The sequence below is a fragment of the Elephantulus edwardii genome, unplaced genomic scaffold (genome assembly GCF_000299155.1).
Source record: "Elephantulus edwardii isolate Elephantulus edwardi_28Jun2011 unplaced genomic scaffold, EleEdw1.0 scaffold00146, whole genome shotgun sequence".
NCBI lineage: Eukaryota > Metazoa > Chordata > Mammalia > Macroscelidea > Macroscelididae > Elephantulus > Elephantulus edwardii.
The window spans coordinates 4,420,752-4,432,012 of NW_006399896.1; the positions used below are offsets into that span (position 1 = coordinate 4,420,752).

Consider the following 11,261-nt stretch of genomic DNA (forward strand, 5'->3'; position numbering starts at 1 on the left):
AAAAGAAAAAAATTTATATATAACATTAAGGGGCAAGTATGAGTTAGTCAAAATTAGATGTTTACAACCCATGGATAGCCTGCCTCTCCTCTCTAAATGAATGTTTCACCTTTACAAATGCTGTCCCTTTCTCTCCATCATGCTTTAGACTTACAAGGACAGCATATAAGTCATTCTGAAGCATTGTAGCCAGTCTCTTGGACATGCCTCATTAGTTACATGACACCTAAGAGAAAACTATATTTTATGCATATTATGACCCATTTCAACCCTTTCTGGGGGCCAAGCACCTCAGTAGGTATTCAATCAGTGTTACTGACTGAACAGAAAAGAACTCTCTCTGAACAGAAAAGCAATGAGCCATGAATGAAAATTCTGAGATAAACAAAAACGGCCTCTAAGATAATGTTTCCCTCTTGCATTAGGGTGACATTCAGAAAATTCTAAAAAGGTCTATAATCCATAGATAGGAACTTTACAGCAAAAGTCAATTCAATTCCGTTCTTAACCCACACATGTGTGCAGAGAAGCACACCCCCTCAAAACTGCTCCCTCCACCCAGTGGAAAAGTAGCCATGTTTTATTTATTTCCTTGTCATCAGAATGATTCATTCCATAGCAGAGAAAGGATATAGTCGATCACTTTTTGGGCCCAGTTCAAGAAATGTCTTTTTCTTCTGTGCATGACTCTAAAACTAATGCTTGTAAGCAAAAATGAAGATGGCTAACCAGAGCCAATAGAAATCAACTCAACTTCAGATATGGGGAGTCACAGTGACTCATTGTATCTGGACACTATGTTTGTCCAGAAGAAAACACCTCTGGAGAGATATAACCACCATACAGAGTTGCGTAAAATATTCAGGATGTAAAAAAGTGTGATCCAACTCTACATCTATCTTCCTCACAAACTTAGTCCTTTGTTTTCCAATAGGTTCGCAATATTTTTTATTATTTCCTTATAGTTTGTAGGTTTGTCATTGTTGCTATAAAAACAGATAACAGTAGATTTTCATAAATGATTGTTGAATGAATTGCTCCTATCAGAAGCATCATCCACAGCCTGACTGCTTGAGATGTGATCTGCAGATCTAGAGCAGCAGCAGAGTCCTAAAATTGACTGTCAGCCCACCACCCTTCAGCTACCTGAAGATTCTAAATGTTCAAAGACCTGGAAGTGATTCATAGGTTCTCTTAACAACATGTAAGAAGCCAACCCCAAAACGGAACAAATTTTGCGCACTAGAAGATCTTTCAATCTGTCTTATCAAGTGCCACTATAACAGAAACACCACAAATTTCCCATGCTTAGGAGGCTAGAAGTCTGAATTCAGAGTTCCAGCGGAAAGCTCTCTCTGTATTGAAGGACCCCCAAACCGCTGGTCCTGTCTTTCCCGAGTGGACGGCGAAGACCCAAGACTCCAAGACACCGGCTTGATGCAACAGCAAGAGATAAGAGGTTTATTGCGGAGCTCCGGGCCGACCCTTATCTCCTCGCAGGGGACAAAGGAGCCGACCCAGAGCAGACAAAGTTGGTTTTTTTATACACTTTAGGGGGATACAACTGAGTATCAGCTTCTCATTGGGTGATGAAAGCACAGTTTGAATTCATTGGTTCAGTGTTCGCTCAGGGTTTACACAGCATTTTTGCACGTAGCACATGTAGCAGTTAGATAGATCTTTAACCATAGAGTGGTGTCATAAATTCTTAAGTATACAGTGAGTTCAAACTCCAGGGCAGTGGAAAAGCACAAGATACATTGGTTATCAGTCGGGAAACAAAGGCACATGGGTTATCAGTTGAGCTTATTTGTTCTGCCTTTCTGCTAGCTATTCTTGAAATACTGTTGCCTTGGATACAGCTGGGTGTGGGGCTCTACCAAGGACAATGGAAAATTCCTGAGTTTAGCTTAGCTGAGAACTATAGAAAGTTAAGTTTAATTCAGCTGAGAACTATAGGGACTATTTTAATTTCAATCTTTTCAGTATCAGTTCTGAAAGGAGCATCTTGTGTCTTTTGAACTCCTAAACACTTTTCATGTGGCTTAGCATCTCTCTTCTCAACTCTCCTTTCCTCTTCTGGGCCTTATCCGCTCTTTTCATATCTGAGAAAATGATTGGCATAAGACAACGCTTTCTATGCTAACAAAGAAATTCTATGAAATGTGGGTTGAATTTTACAACACATATTTTGGAGGACACAGTTCTATTCATAACACAATCAACAAAATATTGACAGCTTGTTCTATGTATTATGTCAGAAGGCTGAAGAGTATTGTTGCTGTTGTTGTTGTTGTTATATGCCATAGAGTCATATGTAACTCATCAGAACCCTATGCACAATAACTCTGAACCCTGCCCTAACGTAAGGCCATCTCACTGTCTCTGACTCATCTGTTCTCATTACCATTGTTAACTGTTTCAATTCATCTCATCGAGGGTCTTCCTCTCTTGTACTGTCCCTCCACCTTTCCAAATATAATATCCTTCTCCAAGAACTGGCCCTCCTGGCATATGCCAAAATATAGGAGACAGAGCTTCAAAACCTTTGCCTGAAGGGAACCGCTTTGAGTAACCTGTGCCATCCTGGAGTCGCCTGCAGCAGGTTCTTCCCAGAGGATTAGCATCACAGGGGAGTGGAGAGGAAATGAGCAGACTGAAATGGCCTTAGGCCTGAGAAGAGTGTTACACAAACATTAATATGTAAATGAAAAATAGCAGCAGTAGAATGATGGTTTAACAATGACTTTTGTGCAAGATTCGAGACATACCAGAGAAGGACAAATAAGAAAAGACATTTGGGGCTGGTATAGAAGTTGCTGGAACATGTAGGCGAAAGACAATCTGAAAGGAATGTAGTAAGACATTGTATGTATGACAATTAACAATCTGGAACAGGATAAGCATTGCAAATTGAGTTGGGGGAGGGGAAGGGAGTGAAAATGCATATGAATGAATGGATGGATGAATTAAAATGAGCAACCAACCCTAAAAGTCCCCAGGTGCATCAGCACAGTAAAGATTATTTCTTCAGCCTCTCCAGACCTTGCCAAGATGCCGTTCCTGCTAAGTGGGCAGGTAGATTAGAAAAAGAATGCTAAATTAGAGAGAATATGAAATAACCAAGCAGTAGATTTGAGTGGAACAAAGCCAGGAGAAGTTAAAATGCTGAAGCCTGCCTTTAGCAAAGACGATGATAATCACTAATCTCTGGCTATAGTAACAACCTTCACCCACAGTTATAAGCAACAGAAGTGAATGGCTTTTGTGGCCATTGAGATGCTGGACTCTTTCCTAGGAGCTGCAGAACTTAGTTTCTGTAAGTAAAAATGGTATTATTTATTGGAAATTAACCTGCAAATAAAAGAGGACATCTTAAAAGGAAGAAAACTTATCTTCTGTGTTCCTTCAATGGGAAGTAGACAGGAGATGAGCAAGCAAGAGGTAACACCCTTTTTTCTCACTTGTCCCACTTACAACTATAAATTAGGCACTAATTGTATCTATACCCTTTTGACTGTGGTAAGGGCCCCTGTGGCTCAGCGGTTGATAACTGGGTGGATAACTGACAGGCCAACAGTTTGAACATAATAACAATGCAGCAGGAAAGAAAATCCAGCAATTTACTACTGTATGGATTGTTGTTGTTGTTGTTGTTGTTAGGTGCCTTGAAGTTGAGTACGACCCATAGTGACACTATGAACAACAGACCCGAACCCTTCCCTACTCTATGACATCCTTAACATCTCTGACATACCAGAGCCTATTGCTGAAATTACTATTTCAATCTATCTCATAAAGGATCTTCCTCTTCTTAGCTGACCCTCTGTCTTTCCAAGCTTGACATCCCTTTCCAAGAAATAGCCTCTCTTAGCTACATATCCAAAATACGAGAAATGAAACTTCACCATCATTGCCTCCTAAGAGTACCCTGGCTGTACTTTCTCCAAGAAATATCTGTGCATTCTTTTTGCAGTCCATGGGATATTCAGTACTCTTCTCCAGCACTTAACTCAAATACATCAATTCTTCTGTCATCCTTATTCACTGTCCAGATCTCTGATGCATAGCAGGTGATCGAGAAGACCATAGCCTGAATCAGGCACACCTTAGTCTTCAAACTGTCATCACTGCTTTTCAGTATTTTGGAGGTGTCCCTGACAACAGACTTTGCTCAATACATCTCCTGAATTCCTGACTGCTAGTACCAAGGGTGTTGGTTGTCAATTTATCTGAGCAAGATGAAATCACTGACAGCTTCAATCTTTTCTCCATTTATCATAATGTTGACTATTGGTCCTATAGTAAGAAACTTTGCTTTCTTGAAGTTGAGATGAAATCCATACTGAGAGCTATAGATCTTCTGCAGCAATCATTTCATGTCCTCCTCATTTTCAGGAGCAGGGTTGTATCATCTGCACAACACAGATTGTTGATGAGTCTTCTTCCAATTATGATGCAATATTCCTTTTCAGAGAGTACAACTTTATGTATTATTTGTTCAGCATTCATATTGAATAGGTATGACAGAAGGTTGCATCCCTGATGCACACTTCCTAAGTTCAAACCATGCAGTCTTCCTTTGCTCCATTTGGCAACAGCTTCTGAATCTAAGTATAGATTCCTCATGAGCACAATTAAGTGTGCTAGGATTCCCATTCTTCTAAATGTTAGTCATATTTGTTATGATCCACATAGTTAAATGTCTTTGTATAATCAATAAAACACAGATAGACATTCTTCTGGTATTCTCTACTTTCAGTCAAGATTTATCTGACATCTGCAATGAAATCCCTTATACCATGGCATCTTTTAAAACCCCACTTAGAAGTTCTCTGTCAATGTAATGTTCTAGCCATTTTTGGATGATTTCCAAAGAAACAAACAAATGGAAAATCTACCTGTAGGAACTATAGCCACAGAAAAACTGGGGAAATTCTGTCCTGTCTTATAGGCCCAGTATGAGTCAGAATCAACTCAGTAACAGCTTTAGTTTTCTAGTTTATGACAAAGGCTGCTAAGCAGGGGTTAACTGGAAATCCAATGGGTGTTTGACATGCACAGCAGTGTCCTATAACACACAATTGTGCATTCCAAACTGCTGGTGCATCTAAGGTTGAGAAATCCCACTGGAGGAGAGTGGCATCATGGAACATCTTCTGCAAGGCCATCTTCAGATTTGCAGACTCCTGTCTTTGCCACTTTCTATGTGTCTCAGCTCTTTCATGGCTCCTTAATCTTCCCATCCTCAGAAAGAAACCCCAAATTTGAACTCTTCTAAAAAATTCTCAGCTAAGTGTGACTTATTTTTCCTTCTTGGTCCACTGACTGATCTAAAGACCCTATATTTCAGTAATGAGTGAAATATAAAAATTTCAACTTATTGAGTTTACCTTTCAATATGACTTCTCTAGCCCTTATTTGATGTTGATTTGCAGATGGGCAGGACTATGTGAATGGGGCATGTTGGCCTGTGCACAAAAGGAATGGCTACCTAGCCACAAAGAGATTGGCCAGTCTCAACAATCTTTAAGAAGATGACCTAGTCTTGTCAATAAATTGAAGAGTTCTAGTTGCAGATACAAGATCTTTCCCGACTAAAAGAAATTCTTTCCCCACCACAAGAAGAAGGTGACCTCTCCCACTTTGGTGATATTTAGGGCTCATTTTAGGAAAGCAGCAGCAGCAGCAATGGCTAAACTGGAGAAATGATGTGAGATGGGATGGGATTTTGGGGGTGGGGGAAATTCAATAGTGGCTAGACTGAGAACTTTGTTAGACAATTGGTTGGAAAGTCAATGTTGGCAAGATTTTGTTGCACAGCTGGGAGAAAGGAAACCAATACTGGCAGGACTGAATACTTGGGAACACCATAAGGCTCGAGGCCGAGGTGCTTGTATGCACAAATTGTGAGCTATCTTAATTGTTTTCTGTTATTAATATGAATTTAACCTTTTGGTCCCCCTCAACATGGTTATTTAGAAGCAGGAGTTGCATCCACTTCCTAAACAACATGCCTCTGGAAACTCTATGTACTTTGAGAAATGACGATAGTTATTGAAAAGCTTCAGGTCTTACATTTATAGGGTTGCTATGAGTCATGCTCAACTCAGTGTCAATCAACAATAACATGGTGTAGTCTGTGAACTATCACATTAAATTTCAGACCCAGCCAAACAGTAAGATTGGTACTGAGATGAGTAGAAAGAGGCAAGAGAGCATGAGGAACATGTCTGAGCTCATGGGAATTGGTTTTGTTATTGATGCTTTGGGCAGGGATAGTTTTCCTCTTTAGAAGTTAGTAAAGGTCAGATATGGTGCTCCCCACATGGCCCCTGTTCTTTTTATAGAGCTGAAGTTATTCTTAGTTGGTGACATGACCAAAGCTGAGAGTTGCAGAGTAGATATTTTGGAGGCAGGAAGACTGTAGTTAGAGGCACATGGGGAGACATAGAAAAGACTGAGAAAACTGAGCTGAGAATCATAGAGTTTCAATCCTTACCACAGGCTGAGGAAAGCAAAAGCTTCCTAGGCATTCCACTATGAAACCAATCAAGTGAAAATTTCAGCATTCCTCATTTGCATGACCTTAACAATGTGTTTGCACTATTATATGTATATGCAAATTTTGTAAGAATAAGATCATTTTAACTGTGATTTATTAAGAGTTTTATTTCTTTCCAAACTAACTTGTTCTCCATCACATTTTCACTCATGCCAAGTTTGTTAAAGGATTCAAATAAGACAAAATAATTTGGTTAAGTGTTATGTATTTGTATACATTCATTTTTTATATATGACAAAATCATTGCCAAATTCTCAAGAGCTTGAATGACTTTCGAGAGCACTGATACTATCCATCAGAATGATTGACCTGGCATTGTGATAGAAAGGGGCAGGACCAGAAGTCATGCAATAGGATCTTGTCAGTAATGACAGATGATCATTGAAGGATAGCAAGACATGAAATGCAGAGACACAGTTAATCATGAAAAATTCTTGCAACTATCAAATGGATAAAATTTTAGACAGGAACCAGTTCTCTTATCACCTGATCAAAATAGATTTTCTATCCTTCTTGGTATCATTATGCTTAGTAGTGCAGAGAATACAATTATAAACGCACTACATATTTCTGTGTGTTTTGGTGGCCAATAGGGTAGATTACTTGGCCAACTAACTGGAAGAGATTCATATTTATTCCCATTCAAAAAATTAAAAAAAGGTGGCATGACAGAAATGTGGAAATTAGAACAATATCACTAAGATCACATGTGAGCAAAATCCTGCTGAAGTTTATAAAAAAAATGACTGAAACAGTACATCGACAAAGAACTACAAAAAATACAAGCTGAGCTTAGAAGAGGTCATGGCACTAGAATCATTATCGTCAATATCAGATGGGTCTTGGCTGAAAGCAAAGAGTGTCAGAGAAATGTCTATCTGTGTTTCGTTGGCTATGCAAAGGTATTTGACCGTGTGGATCATAACAACTTGTAGCTAACCTTAAAAAGAATGGGAATCCCAGGATATCCGCCTGTGCTCATGTAAAACCTATACTTGAACCACAAAACAGACTTCAGAACAGAGCAAGGAAACACTGCATAGTTCGAAAACAGGAAAGGAGTGTGTCAGGGGTGCATCTTGTCTCTATAACTTTTCAATCTATATGCAAAATAGATCATCCAGGAAGCTGGACTTTATGAAGAGGAATGTGGCATCAGGATTGGAGGAAGATTTGTTAATAACCTGCCGTATAAAGATGGCACAACCTAGCTTGCTGAGCTTGCTTCAGAAAGACAAGGACTGTAGATTTGAACTACAACTGAAGCTCAAAATCAAGAAGACAAAGATTCTCACCACTGGGACAATTGGCAGCAGCATGGTAGATAGAGAAGAGGTTGAGGTTGTTAATTTCCTCTTACTCAGCTCCACAATCAACATTCTTGGCATCAACAGTCATAGGAAAAACTGTGGTCAGGGACCTCTTTAGAGTGCTGAGAGGCAATGATGTTAGTCTAGAGACTAAGGTGCACCTGATCCAAGCCATGGTCTTGGAAATTACTTGCTATGGATCAGAGAGCTGGACAATGACTAAAGATGGCAGAAGAAGAATTGATACCTTTGAGCTGTAGTGTTAGAGAATAGAATTGACCATACCATGGACCACCACCAGAGCAAGCAGATCTGTCTTGGAGAGGCTGAAACCAAGTTTCTCCTTGGAGGTTAGGACTTTCAAGCTCCATTTACATACTTTGGGCATATGGCCAGGAGGGACTAGTCCTTGGAGAAGGACATAATATTCAAAAGGGTGAAGGGACAATTCAGGAGAGGAAGATGCGGAATGAGATTCATTGACTCAGTGACTGGGGCAATGAGGGTAGGTGTGTCAGAGTCAGTGAGACTGGATTAGGCTAGGGCAGCCTTCGGAGTTGATGTATATAGGGCTGCTATGAATTGCAGGTGACTCAAAAGCATGTAACAACAAATAGTGACAACTCCAACACTTCCCAGAAGTGGAACAGTTGCAGCTAAGGGCTGTGGAGGCACTCAAGGCAACTGGGGAAGGCAGAGACTGCCTCTGTTCTAGCCTCAGGTTACTTTTTTTGATAAGAAGACACCCATGACCCTGATGGTCAATTGATTTATTGATTTAATGGGGTGGGGAATTCAGCACGTAGAGTCCACAAAGCACAGAACAATGAAACTTCCTGCTGGTACCAGCTGGAGAGTCTCTTTGAAAGAGTCACCACTGGACGACCAGAGAGAATAATATGTCTAAAGTATTATGTACTGAAACAGCAGAAGGCTACCACCTACGCAGGAGTTAGAAACAAGAGATGACCATGTCTCAATTCTTTGAGCTCCAGGAACCCAGGAGAGTGAGTAGAAAGTCCGAAAATGTGACCATGGACTGGTTCCTGGCATTGGATTGTGCTCATTCTCTTTGTCTGGGGGACCTTGCTATTTTATATAGGTGGTCACTTAGTACAAGATAATGACCACCCTGATCACTCTAGCTGAGAGCTGTCCATGACTTTGGCAAAGCCTGAATGCCTAAAACAGCAGAATGAAGACGTGAGGAGAATGGCTGAATCTCTTTAGATACCAGAAGGCCCTGTTGATCAAGGACCAGAGGCAGAAAGGGTAAATGCTTAGCAAGCAATGCTTAGAAGCGTAGCTTGCAAAGGCCAAAGAACAGATTGAAAATTTCAAGAAACAAACCAGAAATGGTCTGGGAAAAGATCATGAAATTCTGAGAAGATTTTTCTGAGAAGAATTTTTTTCTGAGAAGAGCTAAACAAATCTTGTTTTTCCTACAGACTGAATTGAAAATTAAAGACTTTACAAGAAAATGAACTCCAAAGACATGTAGATAAATTTCTGCCAGATTTGAGACATCATGGAAAGTCCATAATGATGGATTTGTGATACCTCAGTCAAATAGATGGAGCAAGTGATTGGCGGGGGAAAGAGGGCGAAGATCTGACAGAGATGGTCCAGAGGAGAATAATATATCTTCAGAATGCCAAGGACTGCAACAAAGCTATGAAACTAGTACGTGATGTCAACTAAGGCTGTTGCTATGGATGTCAATTCCATCAGGTACCCAACAAACATTTATCTTGGAATTTCAGAATTGGCACTCTGCTACTAGTGTATGGAAGACTGTTTTTAGGCCTGTAATAGAAACATGCACAGAATAGATTAGCATCTCGACTGGACATTTGTCAGGTGAAGTGAAGAACAAAAATGTTCAAGTGGTCGAGCTCCCCATTGTAGACAGTCTTCATCCTCGTCCTCCAGATCTAACGCTGGCTTTAACAGAAGATCTTGAGGATCAACTTGTTTGAATTCATGGTGATCCTGCAGTGTGGTGGGTATCCCAGTTTGTCAAATCCTTGATTCTCCCACAACCTCAGCTAGAAAAGGAAATAGAAGAAGCTACCAAGAATCTTGACTTTAAACATCCAGTAAGTGGAGTCTAGGTTAGGTGCATGACAAAGTAGGAGCAGAATTAGCCTTTTTTCTCATTGAGGAGTGCATGGTACATGTTGAAGAACATTTGCACACAGGGTGCAGGTGGACAAAAAAAGAGTATATTTGGCTACAGATAACCCCTCTTTATTAAAGGAATCAAAAACAAAGCACCCCAATTATGAATTTACTAGTGAAAACTCATTTATTGTTCAGCTGGACAGCATAATCGATATACAGAAAATTCACTTTGAGGTGCAATCCTGGATATACACATACTCTCCCAGGCAGACTTGTTATTGTGCACTTTTCCATCCCAGGTCTGCTTGGTTGCTTTTGAAATCATGCAAACACTGCATCCTGATGCCTTGGTGAAATTCCATTCTTTGAATGGCATCTACTATTGCCCACAACCAGATTGCCATTTACACTCACCAACCTCAAACTGCAGGTGAAAGCCTCATGGAGCCCAGAGACACTATTGGTGTAACTGGAAATCCCTAGAATTTTAAGGATGTCACAGAAAACTGGAAAGGGTGGGCCTATAACCCTCCTACAAAGTTTAAGAGAAGATAGAAGCAGTCAAGTACCCCACATATCCTGAAGCTTAGAAATAAAGCTCAGATGGAAGAAATGAACAAATTCAATTCAAATCATATGAGGCAAAGAGTAGACTAAGGTAGCCCTGGTCCAATCATGTGTGATTAAATTAGTAGACACCCTCAATATCAATAGCAACTGAGAAAAGACCAATACTGCATTGGTGGGATTCCTCCTTAACGAGGGCTGTAATGCCATCAAACCCATGCACAGTCCAATAACATATTCACATATAACATGTAAAAGGATTGTTTTCTACTTTTCTCCTTCTTCTAAGATCATGTCCCCATGAAACAAGCACTGCCAAAATGTATAATTTAAGTGGCATATTTTGTGTGAGACTTCAGACATGGTGCCTATATCTGAGAGACCCATGTGACCAAAAAAGAAGACCCAAATAGTTCTTTATTGTCAGAGGAGTTGATTCTTAGCTAGTAGTGAGTGATATGACCACTGAATTCTCTCCAGCAGATTCTGAATGAGAATAGCTTCCCCCACCCCGCTTTATAAAAATTGTCTGGATTTTTTTAAAGTAATTGCATCAGCTCATTCGCCTCATCATTAGTAAGTGAAGCATACATCAGGAAATAAAATATTCACACTCCAATAGGAACTTCTGTAAAACAATGCCATGAACAGATTCTTTAGTACTTAATGTTTCTGGACATTCTCTTTGATAACAA

At 40.0% G+C, this 11,261-nt stretch overlaps 1 pseudogene; it reads left to right on the forward strand.

The window, feature by feature from the left end:
• Positions 1-8,901: 8,901 nt before the first annotated feature.
• LOC102843171 lies at positions 8,902-10,589 on the forward strand (annotated as a pseudogene).
• The last annotated feature ends 672 nt before the right edge of the window (positions 10,590-11,261 follow it).